At 40.4% G+C, this 16,229-nt stretch overlaps 1 protein-coding gene across 4 annotated transcripts in view; it reads right to left on the bottom strand.

Annotated features, from left to right (window-relative positions):
• PLS1 (plastin 1) overlaps positions 1–16,229 on the bottom strand; it is a 122,172-nt gene that overhangs the window by 84,763 nt on the left and 21,180 nt on the right. Inside the window, exon 1 of one of the 4 annotated variants that reach the window (XM_058295108.2) lies at positions 15,487–15,555. The exons of the other annotated variants lie outside the window; for them this stretch is intronic. The gene's annotated coding sequence lies outside the window, so the exon portion shown is untranslated. Of the gene's footprint in view, positions 1–15,486; positions 15,556–16,229 lie in introns of those variants that run through there. 4 annotated transcript variants of the gene reach the window in all.

Below are 16,229 nucleotides of genomic sequence, written 5' to 3'. Positions count from 1 at the left end.
CCCTTACTAAGTCCACACTATACCGCGTATTACTTAATAAACATATCACACCTGCACCAACACATCCCCACAAGAATAGTGTTATTTTGAATTTCAATTCGAGCTCATGGACCCCTTGTTAAGAACCCTTGCTATATAACTAGTGTAAGATCTTATAAAATTGTCTCACACGACTGTGGGGGCACATAAGTCCAAATTTCACAGGGCTGGCTGAGAGAGAGGGACTCCAATGAAGGTCCCCACGAGTTCCTCAGGAGACGCTGGCTGTGCGAAGCAGAGATGGGGATTCTCCTCTGGATGCTGAAACCACGCCTCCTTTTAAGGCCTTCAACTGATTAGATATCACTCATTGCTGACAGCAGTCTCCTCATTTGATTGTAGATGTAACCAGTCACCTATGCAATTAACTCACTGATGATTAAAGTCCACAGAATGCCCTTGAATTAGAGATAACCCAGTACTTGCTCAACTAAACAAGTGGGCACCATTCCCTGGCTGTACTGACACATCATCAGCCTAACACAATTTTGCTACCTGAGAATATCTGATGATGTTTAGGCCCATTTTTGATTGTCACAACTTAAAAGGTGTTAATGGCATCCGATGGGTTGGAACAGAGATGCTGCTAAACATCCAGTAATCCATAGGATTTCTCCTGACAACAAAGAATTATCCCATTTAAAATATCAGCAGTGCTGAGGTAGAGAAACCCTGTTATAAGGGTTTCCACACACACAGGCAAGATACTTCTGAGTACTCTACCTAGTACCCTATAAACTACTTTTTTTTTTCAGGCTGGTTGGTGGAACAAGTACTACTCCTAGCCTGGTATGAGTGCCAGGCACTGTTTCTGCAAATCAGCTCTTTCTCAGGCCCTTCCAGATACTTCTTTCCCAGGTCCCAGGAAGCTTCCTCACACATGTGTGCTGAGGAGTGCTCTGTGGACCCCTTGAGGGGATCCTCTACAGATCTGTGGAGTTCCCGCTCTGTGCAATTTTCTCCTCTTCAGTAGATTTCCCTGCAAACTTTAGCTGCCTTTATCTCCCGAGATTCTCAACTTTGGAGGCCTTTTCAACCCAGAGAGCCCCATCTCAGAGCTGTAGCCTGAAAACTTATCTCAAGGCAATAAAATGAGACAACTATAGGGTCATGCTCTTTGTCTCCAGTCCCTCAGGGATCAATGTCCTTCACTGCCTGATTGCCAGTGTAAAAAATGTAAAAACATTGTTTTATATATCTTGTCGAAAATGAAACTGATAACACCAAGTGCTAGAGAAGACCTAAGAAAACAAAAACAAATTGCTCTCCACAGTGGTATATATGGAAGAGGTCAAGATATTCCTCTTCTACATCCTGCAATTCTACTTCTAGAAACTTGTCCCAGAGAAACTCTTGCACAACACAACAAGATAGAGGTAAAAATACAGCATCATTTATCATATAAAAAAACAGGAAACAAACTGAACATCACCAAGAGACTAGATAATTGTGGGATATTCATCCAAAGAAATACTACACAACAGATAAAATTAAAAAGAAATCTAAAAAAAAAAAAGGGAAGCAGACTTGGCCCAGTGGTTAGGGCGTCTGCCTACCACATGGGAGGTTCGCGGTTCAAACCCTGGACCTCCTTGACCCGTGTGGAGCTGGCCCATGCACAGTGCTGATGCGCGCAAGGAGCGCCCTGCCACACAGGGGTGTCCCCCACGTAGGGGAGCCCCACGCACAAGGAGTGCACACTGTAAGGAGAGCCACCCAGCGCGAAAGAAAGTGCAGCCTGCCCAGGAATGGCACTGCACACACGGAGAGCTGACACAGCAAGATGAAGCAACAAAAAGAAACAGATTCCCATGCCGCTGACAACAACAGAAGCAGACAAAGAAGATGACGCAGCAAATAGACACAGAAAACAGACAACCAGGGGTGGGGTGGGGTGGGGTGGGTGGGGGAGAAATAAATAAATCTTTAAAAAAATAAAAAATAAAATAAAATAGATAAAAATAAAAAATCTATATTAACATAAGAAGATCTTGGGAATAAATTTTGAACGAAAAAGCTGTATTTAATAAATACTGTGTAAAAATTTTACATTTAAAATAACGCTGTTTTGTTACTGTTAGTGGAAAAATATGTAGGAAAAAAATGAAGACATGGATGGGATGACTGAAGATGTTTAACATATTTTAATATGCTTACTGGTTTTCCTTAATTCTCTGGAGGAAGTGTCTGTTCACATATTTTGCCCATTTTCATTGTTTTAAAATTTATATTATTGAATTTTCAGTTTTTCATTTTGATATATTTCAGACACAATTCTTTTTTTTTTTTAAAGATTTATTTATTTATTTAACTCCCCCCCCCCCTTCGGTTGTCTGTTCCCTGTGTCTATTTGCTGCATCTTGTTTCTTTGTCTGCTTCTGTTGTCGTCAGTGGCATGGGAAGTGTGGGCGGCGCCATTCCTGGGCAGGCTGCACTTTCTTTAGTGCTGGGCAGTTCTCCTTACGGGGTGCACTCCTTGTGCGTGGGGCTCCCCTACACGGGGGACACCCCTGCGTGGCACGGCACTCCTTGTGCGCATCAGCACTGCGCATGGGCCAGCTCCACACGGGTCAAGGAGGCCCGGGCTTTGAACCGCGGACCTCCCATGTGGTAGACGGACGCCCCAAACACTGGGCCAAGTCCGTTTCCCCAGACACAATTCTTTTGTCAGATATAAGATTTACAAATATTTTCCCCAGTGTGTGGCTTATATTTTCATTCTCTTAACAATGACTTCTGAGGGCAGAAGTTTTTAATTTTCCTGAAGTCCAATTTGTCAACTTACCTTCTTGTGGCTCACGCCTTTGATGTTGTATCTTAGATATCTTTGCTGAACACAAGGTCCTAAAGGTTTTCTCCTGTATTTCTTCTAGAACTTTTATGGTTTTGGATTTTACATTTAAGAATATGAATCTGTGGAGTGAACTGGGAAGGTGGAATCCTCCACCACGGATCTGTTTCTCACTGAGTCCTTGGAAACTACATAGGGAGCGAAGAGGGTGTGAGATGAATTAGGAGCTACTCCCCATCACATCTGAAATGAGGTCCTTTCACTCTGGAAGAGGATGACTTTTTGTTGTTGTTAATATAAACCTTTATGAATATTAAAAAACACACGACAAGTCCCATGCCAACCTTTAAGTGACATCCTCCGCGTCCCTGACCGGAACAGAGGGGCAAGCTGCCCGGGTCTCGGAGCTGCGTAATGAACAGCCACAGGCTGCACTACAGCTGATGCGCCTGGACTACCACACATACAGAAAAATGGGTATTTCCCCATTTAGTGGATATTGACTAAAGGGCTTGTTTTAAAACAACAACAACAAAGACACGGATGGAAGAATTATTAACACACACCCACTTCATGACTGTTGGTGAGGGAAGGGACTGAAAAGGGGGAGAGCCTTCCACCACGTCTGTACTGTTTTATTTCTTACGAAAAATAGAGAGGTGATAAATAGCAAATGGCTGGCATTTCTTAGCTGAGTAGAGAAAACAAGTGCATATTTATTCTCTTTACTTTTGTAACTATCAATAGTTTATAATTAAAAATAAAAAGACAAAATTTAAACAGAATGAATCATCACAGCATAACCTCCACAATTGTATACAATGGTCCTTCGTTCCATAATGTATTTCACTTGATCATTCCCTCTACTGGACCTTAAAAGAAAGTACAGCAGAAAACCTGTTTATAAAGCCAATTATATAGCTACTCTGTATTATCACAAATAATACAGAGGAAAAGTTTTAACTGTGTCAGGATTTGTTCTTAGACTTAAGTAAAAGCATTTTAAACATACCTTCTATTTCAACTTCCCTAGAGCACACAGGGGCAAGTTCTTCAAATGAAAGACTAAATGAATAGGGACTAAAGCAGCAGACCTTTGTGGACATAGGAACGCTCAGGCCTGGAATTAAGAGAAAATTTGTTGACAAATTAAACTGTCTTCCCTATGGAGAGACCCATCCATGTCCCAGGCACTTACGTAAATTATCTCCAATTCTTAGAACAACTGCCAAGAGAAACAGTTGTTACATGTTTTACTGATAAAGAAACTCAAGCTAAGGTTGAAAACTTGCCCAATACCGCTCAGCCAGTGTCACATATAATTCAAACAACTACGTCAAGGTCCATGCTTCCATTCCTCCAGAGAAGAGTAGGCCCAGGAAACTGGAATTTAATTACCTTGCTTACACAATTAGTCTGACCCTATCCAACTTTTGCAATCTTACAGTTTTACTTCCATTTATTTCACTATCTTAAAGTAACAATAAATGTCTGAACCAATGCTTCATGTTTTAAGTGGGTTTTAAATGTTTCATTTTGAAATTCCTTCAATTTATAGGACAAATACAAAAAGGATAAAAAATCCCATACAGAGAACTCCAATATACCCCTAAACCCCCAGATACCCAGATCCACAAAGGTTAACATTCGCAAACGTTTGCCGTATTACTCTTCCCATCTTTCCATCCATCTACCCATCCAGCCAGCCACCCTCCCTGGCCCGCTCCCTTCCTCCCTCCCATCATCTGCTCATCTGTGGTGGACTGAATTGTATACCCAGTTTGGACACATTGTTGGTCTCGGTCCACATTCTGGTGGGTAGGGACATTGTACACAGAATCTCTTCAAGATGCTATTGCAGTGCAGGTGTGGCCCTCCTGAAGCAGGCTGGCCTTTAATCCAGATGACTGTAGTTTCTTACAAGCAGAATGGAAGTGAGATGGAGAGAGAAGCCTGGAGATGCTTCCAGGTTCACTGCTGTGTGACAGAAAAACCAAGAAGCAGGATCACCAGCAGCCAGGCCCAGAACACCAAGTCTTCAGGAAGAGAGCACTATCTTGTCGATGTCTCAATTTTGGACTTCTCCTAGCCTCAAGGCCGTGAGACAATAAATTCCTGTTGTTTACGTCAACCCACTACATGGTATTTGTTTCAGAAGCTGGGAATCCAAAATATCAGCAATCCATTTACTGAACACTTTAGTATAGGTCGTATGCATATGTTCACAGAACACTTAACACGGCACGGACATTTCCTGAACAACAAGGACATTCACTTATGTAAGCACGTTAGGTACAGTTTCAAAGATGAAAAATTTAACAATGATATAAAGCTTATAGTCTTATATTCCAATTTTTTCATGTATCCCAATAATGTCCCTTTGAACCTTTTCTCCTCCCTTGCTAGATCCCATCAAGGATCATGCATTGCATTTAATTATTATAGTCTCTTTAGCTGTTCTTTCTTTTAAATTGTGGGAACAGATATACAATATAAACCTTCCTATCTCAACCACTCTCAAGCATACGATTCAATGAGATTAATCACATTCACAATATTGTGCTGCCACACCTCTAACCATTACTAAAGCTTTCCTAGTTCCCCAAACAAAAATGCTACACCCATTATGCATTAACTCCCCATTCCCCCTGCATGCAAATCTGGCAAACTGATTCTAATTTCTGTCTCTACGAGCTTGCATATTCTCCAATATTTTCTTTGTATTTACTAAGGGGTTTAAAGTGAACACCCTAAATCTACAGCAGTCTCGTTTGCTTTGATACCAACTTAACTTCAATAGGATACATAAATTCCGTTCCTATACTCCTGCCCCACCTTTATGAAATTCTTGTCACAAATTCATGATTATGAGTCCAAAACCACTGCTTAATCATTAGAGTTTATGCATTTGCTTTTTAGATCCCATAGGAAATAAAAGTGGAATTTCAAACCCAAATTACAATAGTACTGTGTATATCACGTCTTTGTAAATCTGGGAAATTTTCAGCCATTATTTCCTTGAATATCTCTTTGCCGCCTTCTGTCTTCTCCTCCTAGGATTCCCACAGTATACATACTGGTATGCTTAATGATGTCCCATAGGTTCTTTAGGCTTTGTTCTCTTTTCTTTCTTCTTTCTTCTTACTGCTCCTCACACTGAATATTTTCAATTGTCTTATCTTCAAGTTCTCTGATTATTTCTTCTGCCAGCTCCAATCTGCTTATTGAAGGCACCTAGGGAGCTTTCAATTTCTGTTATTATGGTTTTCAGCTATTTCATTCCTTTTCAACATTTTTATCTATCGACAGTCTCTGTGTTCCTCTATGATTGCCCTCATCTCCTTTTGTTCTTTGTCCATGTTTTCCATTAGCTCCTTCAACATATTTAGAGTCACTTTTTAAAAAGTCTTACGTGGTATGTCCCAGATCTGGTCCTCCCCATTGATGGTCTCTGATGCTTTAATCTTCTCCTTTGCCTGGGTTATCACTTGTTTTATAATCTTTTATTTAAACCTAGACATTTTGATATTTAATCTGTTATCTCTAGAACTTAAGACTCTGAGGCATCTGTTTCTTAAGCTTGTACACAGCTAGTGTTATAAAAGAGCTTTCCTTGAAAGCTAAGAGTAAAAAAAAAAGACAGCACCTTTCTCACCTTCTCAAGTCTTGCAACTTGCAGGTTGACCCCTGCAAGTGCTTTCCTTCAGGGCTACTCATACAACAAATTTAGAGAATAACTTCCAGTCAAAGTTTAGGGGCCTCCCTGATCCATCCTGTGTAACCACCCAGTAGGGGTTTGCAGAGTCATATGACAAATCTACATTCAACTTCTTTAGGAACTGCCAAACAGTCCTCCACAGTGGCTGTACCATTCTACATTTCCACCAACAGTGGATAAGTGTTCCTATCTCTCCACATCCTCTCCAACATTTGTAGTTCTCTGTCTTTTTAAGAGTGGCCATTCTGGTAAGTGTGAAATGATATCTCATTGTAATTTTGATTTGCATTTCCCTAATCATGAGTGATGTTGAACATTTTTTCATGTTTTGATATTTGTATTTGTTCTTTGGACAAATGTCTATTCAAGTCTTTTGTCCATTTTCAAATTGGGTCATTTGTCTTTTCATTGTAGAGCTGTATCATTTCTTTATATATCATGGATATTAAACCCTTTCAGGCAAATGATTTCCAAATATTTTCTCCATTGTGTTAGCTGCCTTTTCACCCACTGCACAAAGTTCTGTGAGGTGCAAAAATATTTATTTTGAGGAAGTCCCATTTATCTATTTTTTCTTTTGCTGCTATGCTTTGGGTGCAAGGTCCAAGAAACCACCACCAACTACAAGGTCTTTAAGATGTTTCCTTACCTTTTCTTATGGTCCTGGCTTTTATATTTAGGTTTTTGATCCATTTTTAGTTGATTCTTGTACAGGGAGTGAGATAGTGGGTATTTTATACTCATCTTCAGATTTAAAGGACAATTTCACTGGATAAAGAATTCCCAACTGACAGTTTTTCTCTTTTAGTATACTAATTGTATCATACCACAGTCTTCTCACTTTCATGGTTTCTGATGAGAAATCCATGCTAAGTCTTACTCAGCATCCACTGTATGTGATGGTTTGCTTCTCCCTTTTTGCTCTCAGAATTTTCTATTTTTGATATCTGGCATTCTAAGTAGTATGTGCCTTGCAGTTGGTCTATCCAGATTTATTCTGAATTGGGTACAGTGCCCTTCTTGGACATGTAAGTTCATTTCTTTTGTAAGAGTTGGGAAATTTTCAGCTATTATTTCCTCAAATACTCTTTCTGCCCCTTTTCCCTTATCTTCTCCTTCTGGAACTCCCATGAGATGTATGTTGTTGCATTTAATGTTATCATTCAAATCCCTAAACCCAGCTCAATTTTTTCCATTCTTTAATCTGTCTTTTATCTCTTCAATTTCAGCTGTTCTGTCTTCAGTATCATTTACTCTTTCTTCTATCATTTTGAGTCTTCTGTTGTATGCCTCCAATGTGTTTTTTTCCTCCCTCCCCCTTGCAGCTTTTCGCTTGCTGTCAGCTCTCTGTGTCCACTCATTGTGTGTCCTTCTGTGTATTTATTATTTATTCCTCCCCCCTTTTGTGACTTGCTTGTTGTCTGCTCTCTGTCCATTCATTGTGTGCTCTTCTGTGTTTTTGCTTGTCTCCCTTTTTGTTGCATCACCTTGCTGAGTCGGCACTCCGCGGGGCTGGCAGGTGAGCCTGCCTTCACAAGGAGGCTCCAGGACGCGAACGCAGGGCCTCCCATATGGTAGATGGGAGCCCAACTCATTGAGCCACAGCTGCTTCCTCCAATGTGTTTTTTATCTCAACTATGGTGTCTTTCATTCCCATGAGCTCTGTTACTTTCCTCTTTAGGATTTTAAATTCTTCTTTGTGCACATTCAGTGTCTTCTTGATGTCATTTATCTCTTTAGGCATATTGTCTTTCAACTCATTAATTTTATTTTGGAAATTTCTGTGAATCTTGTTAATTAGTTGTCTCAAATCCTGTGTCTCTTCTGGGGTTTTGACACATTCCTTTCCTTGGGCCTTGTCTTCCATTTTTTTAGCATGGCTTATAAATTTTTCCTGATGTCTAGGCATATGATTAGGATGGTGGTTCACTCAGATGCTCAATTTCTCTCTCTTTTGTCAGGATTTAGTGGCAGGAGGCTGTGTGTTACTCTGCTCTTTGCTTCTATGTTCAGCCTGGATCGTCAGGATTGTCCCTGTTAGGTGCTCAAAACTGGGTTTTGGAACCAGTAATGGGCTGCAGACCCTTTTTCTAGGGCATTGATGAGGGATACTATAAAGGCCAGAAAAAGCCCCTCTTACTTACTTTTAATTTTCTCACATATACTTCCTTTGTCTGCCAGCAGATGGCACTCTTTGGCAGCCCTCTTAGTTCAATGCCTGGTTGGAACGTATTTGCTGCAACAGGGACCAGATCAATGTGACAGAGGTTCCTGTCTGGAGGCTATGAGCCTTGTAATTAAAACTTTCTCAGAAACAGTTCTTTAGCCTTAGTTGGCAGTCCCCTCCCTTCTCCCAGGTAGGAAATAATTCCACTCCCCCCTGTGTCCTCAACAATCAGTCCTGGTTAGTAGAGATGGAGGTTGGGAGGGTCAGATCTCTTTAGCCCTGAGTTGGCTCCCAAGGCAGACACTGGCACAGTCCCATCCTGCCTGCAAGGGCTAGAGGGACACAGCGTACAAAATTTGCAGGTGAAAAGCTGAGTCAGCCTTAAGCTGGGTACCTCTCTCTCCATTTACCTGGGGCAGTGGGTTCCTGGAGCCCTCTTTGTCTGGAGCTGGTCCAGAAGCCTGAGAATGTTAAAGTGCCCTTACTGTGGGGGAGGCTGACAGCAGCAGCAAGTGCTGGTTTTAACTCAGTTTTGCCATCGTGATTCTTTTCCTTTGTCCCTCTCTCTTCTAGGTGGTGTCCAGCCTTCACCTGTGTTCTAAACACCTAGAAGATTTATTTCCAGGCTGTTTCAGCCTGTTGCCTAGCTATTTTTCTGGGAGAAAAGAGAGTCCCATGTCTTTCTAGTCTGCCATCTTCCCAGAAGTCCTGATTATATGTTTTAATGTGATGGATTTTTCCCTTAAGTCTATCCTTTCCCTTGATGTAAGTGCCTCAGGGCAGATTCACTAGATACTTTGTTCTTGCTTAACAATAATCACTTCACCTTTGTGAAAGTAAAGATAAGTTAGGCACTAATACTTCATGATGGCCTCAAGCCAAAGACTAAGGAAAACCGCCCTGATGGTCTAAGGAGCACTACCACTACCAGGAAGTCTCACATTTAAGTGTTTCCCAATTTATAAAGCTCTTTCACATATATTCTTTCATTCCACCTCACATCAACCTAGTGGGCAGGCAGCAGATCATTATTATTATACTGTACTTATATTCCCATTTTTATATATGAGGAGACAGACTCAGAGAGGTCAACCTCCTTAGCAGAGATCATTGGCTTCTAAGTGTCAAGATGGTACTATTTTCCAAGTGCCTGAGTCCCAGTCCATGTTTCTTTCAGTAAAACCACACTGACTCCTAAATAGCCACAAGCAACCGAGGTGTGAAATACTGTCAAGTGAACCAAGGAATTACCTTTCCACACAATACTCAGGGGTAAGATCAGAGCCCCTTTGATGTAGCCGTTAAAATTAGATGACTCAAGTATAGAGGTTTACAAAACAATTCTGTACATTGTTCTTTTGATTTTCTATCGATACTAATTTAACTAAAACGTTTTAACTTTTTTTTAAAGAAGTACTATTATTTATCATATTATACAAGAATTAAGAAGCGAGTTTGGAAAGGCATTATCACTCAAGCAAGATAATACTGTGAGTATGTAAGTAAGGAGGAACAGAGCATGAGGGAGCCGATGGTATGTACCGTACCAGGTATTGCTAATACGGCTACCGACTTTCATAGCAAGGTCAAGAAGTTCTCCAGAGAGGTGAAAACACAAAAGTGATGAAAACATGGCAGAAAATAGACATAAATTTAAATGAATAGAAGGGTATATCAATACTTGAAATATCTACATTTCCCCTGAGTATTGATTCTTAGTGTTTTGATTTTTATCCTTTCTGAGAAAAGCTCTGAACCCTTGTCCAGAAAAAAATGTACACAGAGATACTCTGTATCTTTTGTGCATGATTTCAGGAAGTTCATGGTCACACATCCCCAAGCCCATTCAGGGGCTTCCGAGAGATCCCCAGACCCCTGGTTAAGAACATTGATGACGTAAATGATTGACTACAGTTAATAATGCAGTTATTAAAATGTTCTTTCATCAATTATAACAAATGTACTAAAATAAGGCAAGGTGTTAATAACAGGGGAGTATATGGGAGGGAACACACCCTAATGTAAACTGCTGACTACAGTTACAGTGCAACCGTAATATTCTTTCAGTTGCAACACAGGTTCCACACTGACGCAAAGTGTTCATAATGGGAGAAGGGGGGTATATGGGAACACTATTTTTTACATGCTTTTTCTGTAAATCTACAACTTCTCTAATTTGGGAAGTGAAAAAAAAAAGAACTTCAGCCTAGGTTTTCCAAAAGAGCTCCCCTGGAAGAAAACAGTTTAAAATAATTTTTTGGAGAACATGTTTTCATTGTTTCCAACAACATTCTTCAATACTGTCAGTGAAATACAAACTCAGCAAGAAACCACCGTGCCTCACGAACAGTAAGCATGTGCACACATAGCTGTAGTACAAGCCCTCCGATGGGTGTATATGAGAAAAAAGAGCAAATATTTTAAACTTGGGTGATATGAAAGGTTTTCCCAAGGAGGCGACACTGCTGTGGACCTTGAAAAGTAAAGAGGCTTTTTAAGCTCTGATTTGGGTGAAATACAGATACTTCCAAAATCCTGGCTTAAAAATAATATTTCTGGGGAAGCGGACTTGGCTCAGTGGATAGGGTGTCCGTCTACCACATGGGAGGTCCATGGTTCAAAGCCCGGGCCTCCTTGACCCGTGTGGAGCTGGCCCATGCGCAGTGCTGATGTGCGCAAGGAGTGCCCTGCCACGCAGGGGTGTCCCCCACGCAGGAGAGCCCCGTGCGCAAGGAGTGTGCCCCATAAGGAGAGCCGCCCAGCACGAAAGAAAGTGCAGCCTGCCCAGGAATGGTGCCACACACACGGAGAGACGACACGGCAAGATGACACAACAAAAAGAGACACAGATTCCTGGTGCCACTGACAAGAATACAAACGGACACAGAAGAACACACAGCAAATGGACACAGAGAGCAGACAACTGGGGGAGGAGATAAAAAATAAATTTTAAAAAAAGCCCAATAAAAAATAATATTTCTGATATTTATTCCTTAAAGAAACAACTTCTGAGCACTAAAATTACTTATGAGAATGAGTTATTGGCATGTAATTGTAAAAAAAAAAAAGGTAAAAAATGAAATGGTATAAACTCCCAGAAAAATACCTTAAAATTCCAATTCTCTCATTTTACAGATGAGAAAACTGAAGCCTCACTCTTGATTCATCAGAAAACAATATAATCACTACAAAAAAATTAAAAATTAAAAAGTGGTCTTCACTAGAACTCAGGAAGGAAATACTAGAACTACTTGTTTTTGTTTCTTAATTTTAAAGAGGGAAAGAATTTAGCTTTACAAATATTTAACATGGGGAAGTGGATGTGGCTCAACCAATTGGGCTCCCGTCTACCATATAGAAGGTCCAGGGTTTGATGCCCAGGGCTTCCTGGTGACGGCCAGCTGGTCCATGTGGCAAGCTGGCCCATATGGAGCGCTACCCTGCACAGGAGTGCAGGCCCATGCGGAGAGCTGGCGCAGCAAGATGACGCAACAAAAAGAGACACAGAGGAGAGACAATAAGAGACGCAGCAGACCAGGAGCTGAGGTGGCACAAGAGAATGATCGCCTCTCTCCCACTCCAGAAGATCCCAGGATTGGTTCCCAGAGCTGTCAATGACAATACAAGCAGACACAGAGGAACACACAGCGAATGGACAGAGAGCAGACAAGCAGGGGGAGAAATAAATAAATAAATCTTAAACAAAAAAGTTTGCAATTATTTCCACTAGCATCCTAATTTGGTCCTCATGACATGACCATGTCGCGAGCAGTCCAAGGGACACCCCAGGAGAGGAGTGGACATTCCACAAAGCAGAGGCTAGACAGTAAGCGTCCAGGATTTGGACATCTTACAGTTTGTATAGACCTGACTGAGTGGCCTAAAGGATTATATAATCTAGGTGATACCAAATTTACCTTCACTAAATGGGCAAGTAGCTTTAAAAAGACACCTGTCACCCTACCAATGCAAAATGTTAATAGGGAAAACTGTGGGGGGTGGTGGGGGGTGGGAGAATACGGGAACTCTGTACTTGATTTTTCTGTAAACCTATAACTATTCTAACAAAAATTTATTTCTATTAATGATTCAAAAAAATAAAATTTAAAAACCTTAAACCTAGGGGGGGAAAGATACCTGCAAAAGAAATTGGGCACTGAAAAATGAACTAATTATAAGAAGAAGGCAGAACTGCCACTTCTACTCCTATGAGTTATCACAAGTTACTTCAGAATACAAAAAGGAGCAAATGTGACTGTCAGGCAAAAAGTTCAAAATTATTAAAACTACGCAAAATACAGCTTACACTCACTGTTACTAACGATGAAGAGCGAGTGCCCTGTGTTCTTTAGTTTATATAACACATCCATTAAGATGCACATGGATATGATAATCAACCAACTTTTTACTGATGAGAGAGGAACAATTTAAAAAGTCTGGAGGGAAGTGGCTGTGGCTCAATGAGTTGGGCTCCCATCTACCATATGGAAGGCCCTGGGTTCGTGTCCCGGGGCCTCCTTGTGAAGGCAAGCTCACCCACAGAAGCCACGGAGAGCCAACTCAGCAAGGTGATTCAACAAAAAAAGGAGACAAGCAAGAACACAGAAGAGCCCACAGCGAATGGACAGAGAACAGACAGCAAGCCAGCTGCAAGGGAGGAGGGGAAATAAAATAAATAAAATACAGACACAGAAGAAAGTACAGCGAAAGGACACAGAGAGCAGACCGCACGCAAAAAGCTGGAAGGGGGTGGGATAAAAAAAAAAGTCTGGAGGCCACTGCTCTAGCATTTTAGAGGGAGAAATAATTCAACTCCCACTCCTGCTGTAATAGGTAAACAGATAAGAATTCTGTTCACCATTTGCTTCTACTGGCTTATGATAACTCCTCTTCTAACCTTCAAGGCTAAAAACTGGGTTGGAAACATTTGGAAGGAAAGGGAAAGAAAGAACCCTAAAACCTCAACTCTAAAAGACACATGTGGTTCGAAGTAGTTGATAAACATGTAACTTCAAGAGACTCAGGCCCAGATGCAATGGGCTTCAGAGATCAGCACTTAGAAGCAAAACCAGGCAGTCAGGCCTCAGTGAAGAATTTGGGACTTTAAGGTGTTTGCGCTTTTAGTGCACAACTAACCTCCCATGCCGCCCAGTTCTTACAGGGTCCTGAGCAATAGGGGCCTCTGAGAGCACTGACTCAGCAGGGAGGCTACTGTTTTCAATGATTAGATAAGGCCGGGCCATTACCAACATTTGTAGCTACGTACAGTAACATAATAAGGGTAATCAAGTATCATGCTTTGGTGGTAAGCTGATCTAAACGGGGGATCATAAAGGAATGTTTCCCCCTCCTCCACAAGCACACAACTGAGCAATTGGCTGGTTTATTAGGAAAGGGCTGGCACAGGGTAGAGCTTTTGTAGGACTCCGGGCATAATAGAGGAAAAAAATTTCTGGTTCCTAACAAAGTCATGAGGGGGTTTTTCAGAACTTTGTGAAAGTTTTCCATGGCACTCACAGTCCTGGGTTAATTGGTCATAAAGTGTTCATTTTTCTAAGAGTCACAGAGTAACTGTATTATATCGTGCTTATGAATAAATTTAAATGGTTGAATGCTTCACAAAGCTGAGCAGAGAAGACAGCTTTCTACTTGGATTTTAGGGCTCAGGTTACTACACAAAGGAAATATACTTAAAAAGCTGGCCTCTTAAGAAAACTCAGGCTTTAATTCTTTGGTACTAAGACCTATGCAAACTGCTAGCAGTATCAGTATCCAAGTTTCCTCGACATGCATCATTCAAGACCTTCTCAACTTTACATGGGCTGGGAACTGCTCAATTTCTGCTTTACTAAGAAAAGAGTTAAAGTAAGGCTGCTGCAGCTTCCAAGACTATGTAGGGTAAAGATACACAGTTCTTCAGCCAACTTCAGAAACTGTTAAAAAACACAAGTAAAAGGCTACGTGCTTATGGGAACACAATTTATAAAGAAACTGTCACTATCTTTCCAAAAGCCTTCTGCTCCTTTCCAAATTCAATGAAACAGTGAAAAAGGGTTTCAGGCAAGGGTGCTATCTCCAGAGGATACTTAAAAATGCAGAAGAGCAAAAATAATAAAGAATTTATCTCAATCTAGGTATTTTAGACTCCAGATACTTGGATATAATCTTATCCCACCACCAGTACTGCAGATATTCTCTATTACCATATGTTTTATACACCTGTGGAATCTTTAGAAAAAATGGGTGTTTTGTTGATCCATAATTAAACCACAGATTTGAAGAGCTCGTTCAACAGGTTGAAAGTATTAGGCTCTGAAACAATAATACATACAAAGTTCTAGTGGTGCACAAAGAGTAAATTCAGTTACTTCAGCATTTCCCTAAGAATTAAGTATATTCCTTACTGAAAGGAAAATTAAAGCCCAACCAAAACTTGTTTTATGTTTCATTTTTTTACCCATCCTTGCATACACCAAAACAGTCCTTTCTTATCCAACAAGTATTGCATAAATAAGTTTTCAAAACAAAATTAAGAAAGAATGAAGAATTACGTGATCCTCACACTACAGTTACTACTGTACTGATTATGTAAAACCCTCTAGAATCCCAAAGCAAGAATATATTTTGTTAAATAATATATATGTTCTCCCCTGTAGGATGAGGATCTGAATTTAAGCAATCATATAAAAAAAACAGCTATAGGATCTGAAGCTGTATTACTACTATTAACATAAAGACAAATTGCATACTTACGCCTGCTGGTCTTATTACCTGAAAATCGAAGGCCCAGGAAAACAATTCAGAAGATTTAAAATTCCGTCTCTCTAAGCTGCATCTATTCTCAGATAATCCTCTGTCAAAGTTAGTGTTTGACGAAAGGAAACAAGCAACTCCACAATGAAAAGTGTTCTGCCTACTATTACAGATTTTAATTTCCAAAGGACTTCGCCTCAGTAGAAAGGCTAACCTGCAAGATGGGTGTGGTTTGGAACTATAAAAAAAAATCAAGAGGCAAAAGTGTACACGTTACCACCATTTCTGCTTGATTATAGCTGTGGTGCTAAAAATACGTACATTCACTTTACCCTTTAAGTGTCACTCAGATTTCCTCCACAGAACAGAGCTACCTATGAGCTCTCATATTATTTTTATATATACATATCCCTTTTCACTTTAATTTGAAATGGCAAAGTTGTTTTCATCATGTGAAAAATTATTAAGATTAATTCAGCATACATTGCAAAATTCCTGGAAAGAATCAAGAAACTGTGGTTTGTTGTTGTTGTTAAACTAAGAGAACAAAAGCCACACACCACTGAGTTTTTGTTAGTTACTGGATTAATTTCAAACAAGTGAACAGAATTACTTTTGAATGGTAACTGGAAACATTACATAGAATTAGACTGTTAAAGCTCGAAAGGGCCTCAGAGGTTATAGTCCAAGCCGAATTTTTAAGTGAGGCATTAACAGTCTCATTTATAAAACCTATAGTCCATTCTCACTGAGTGGTTAAT

This window comes from Dasypus novemcinctus, chromosome 4 (genome assembly GCF_030445035.2).
Source record: "Dasypus novemcinctus isolate mDasNov1 chromosome 4, mDasNov1.1.hap2, whole genome shotgun sequence".
Taxonomy (NCBI): domain Eukaryota; kingdom Metazoa; phylum Chordata; class Mammalia; order Cingulata; family Dasypodidae; genus Dasypus; species Dasypus novemcinctus.
The sequence above is the reverse complement of the archived record's forward strand: the minus strand, read 5'-3'. Positions and strand labels throughout refer to the sequence as shown.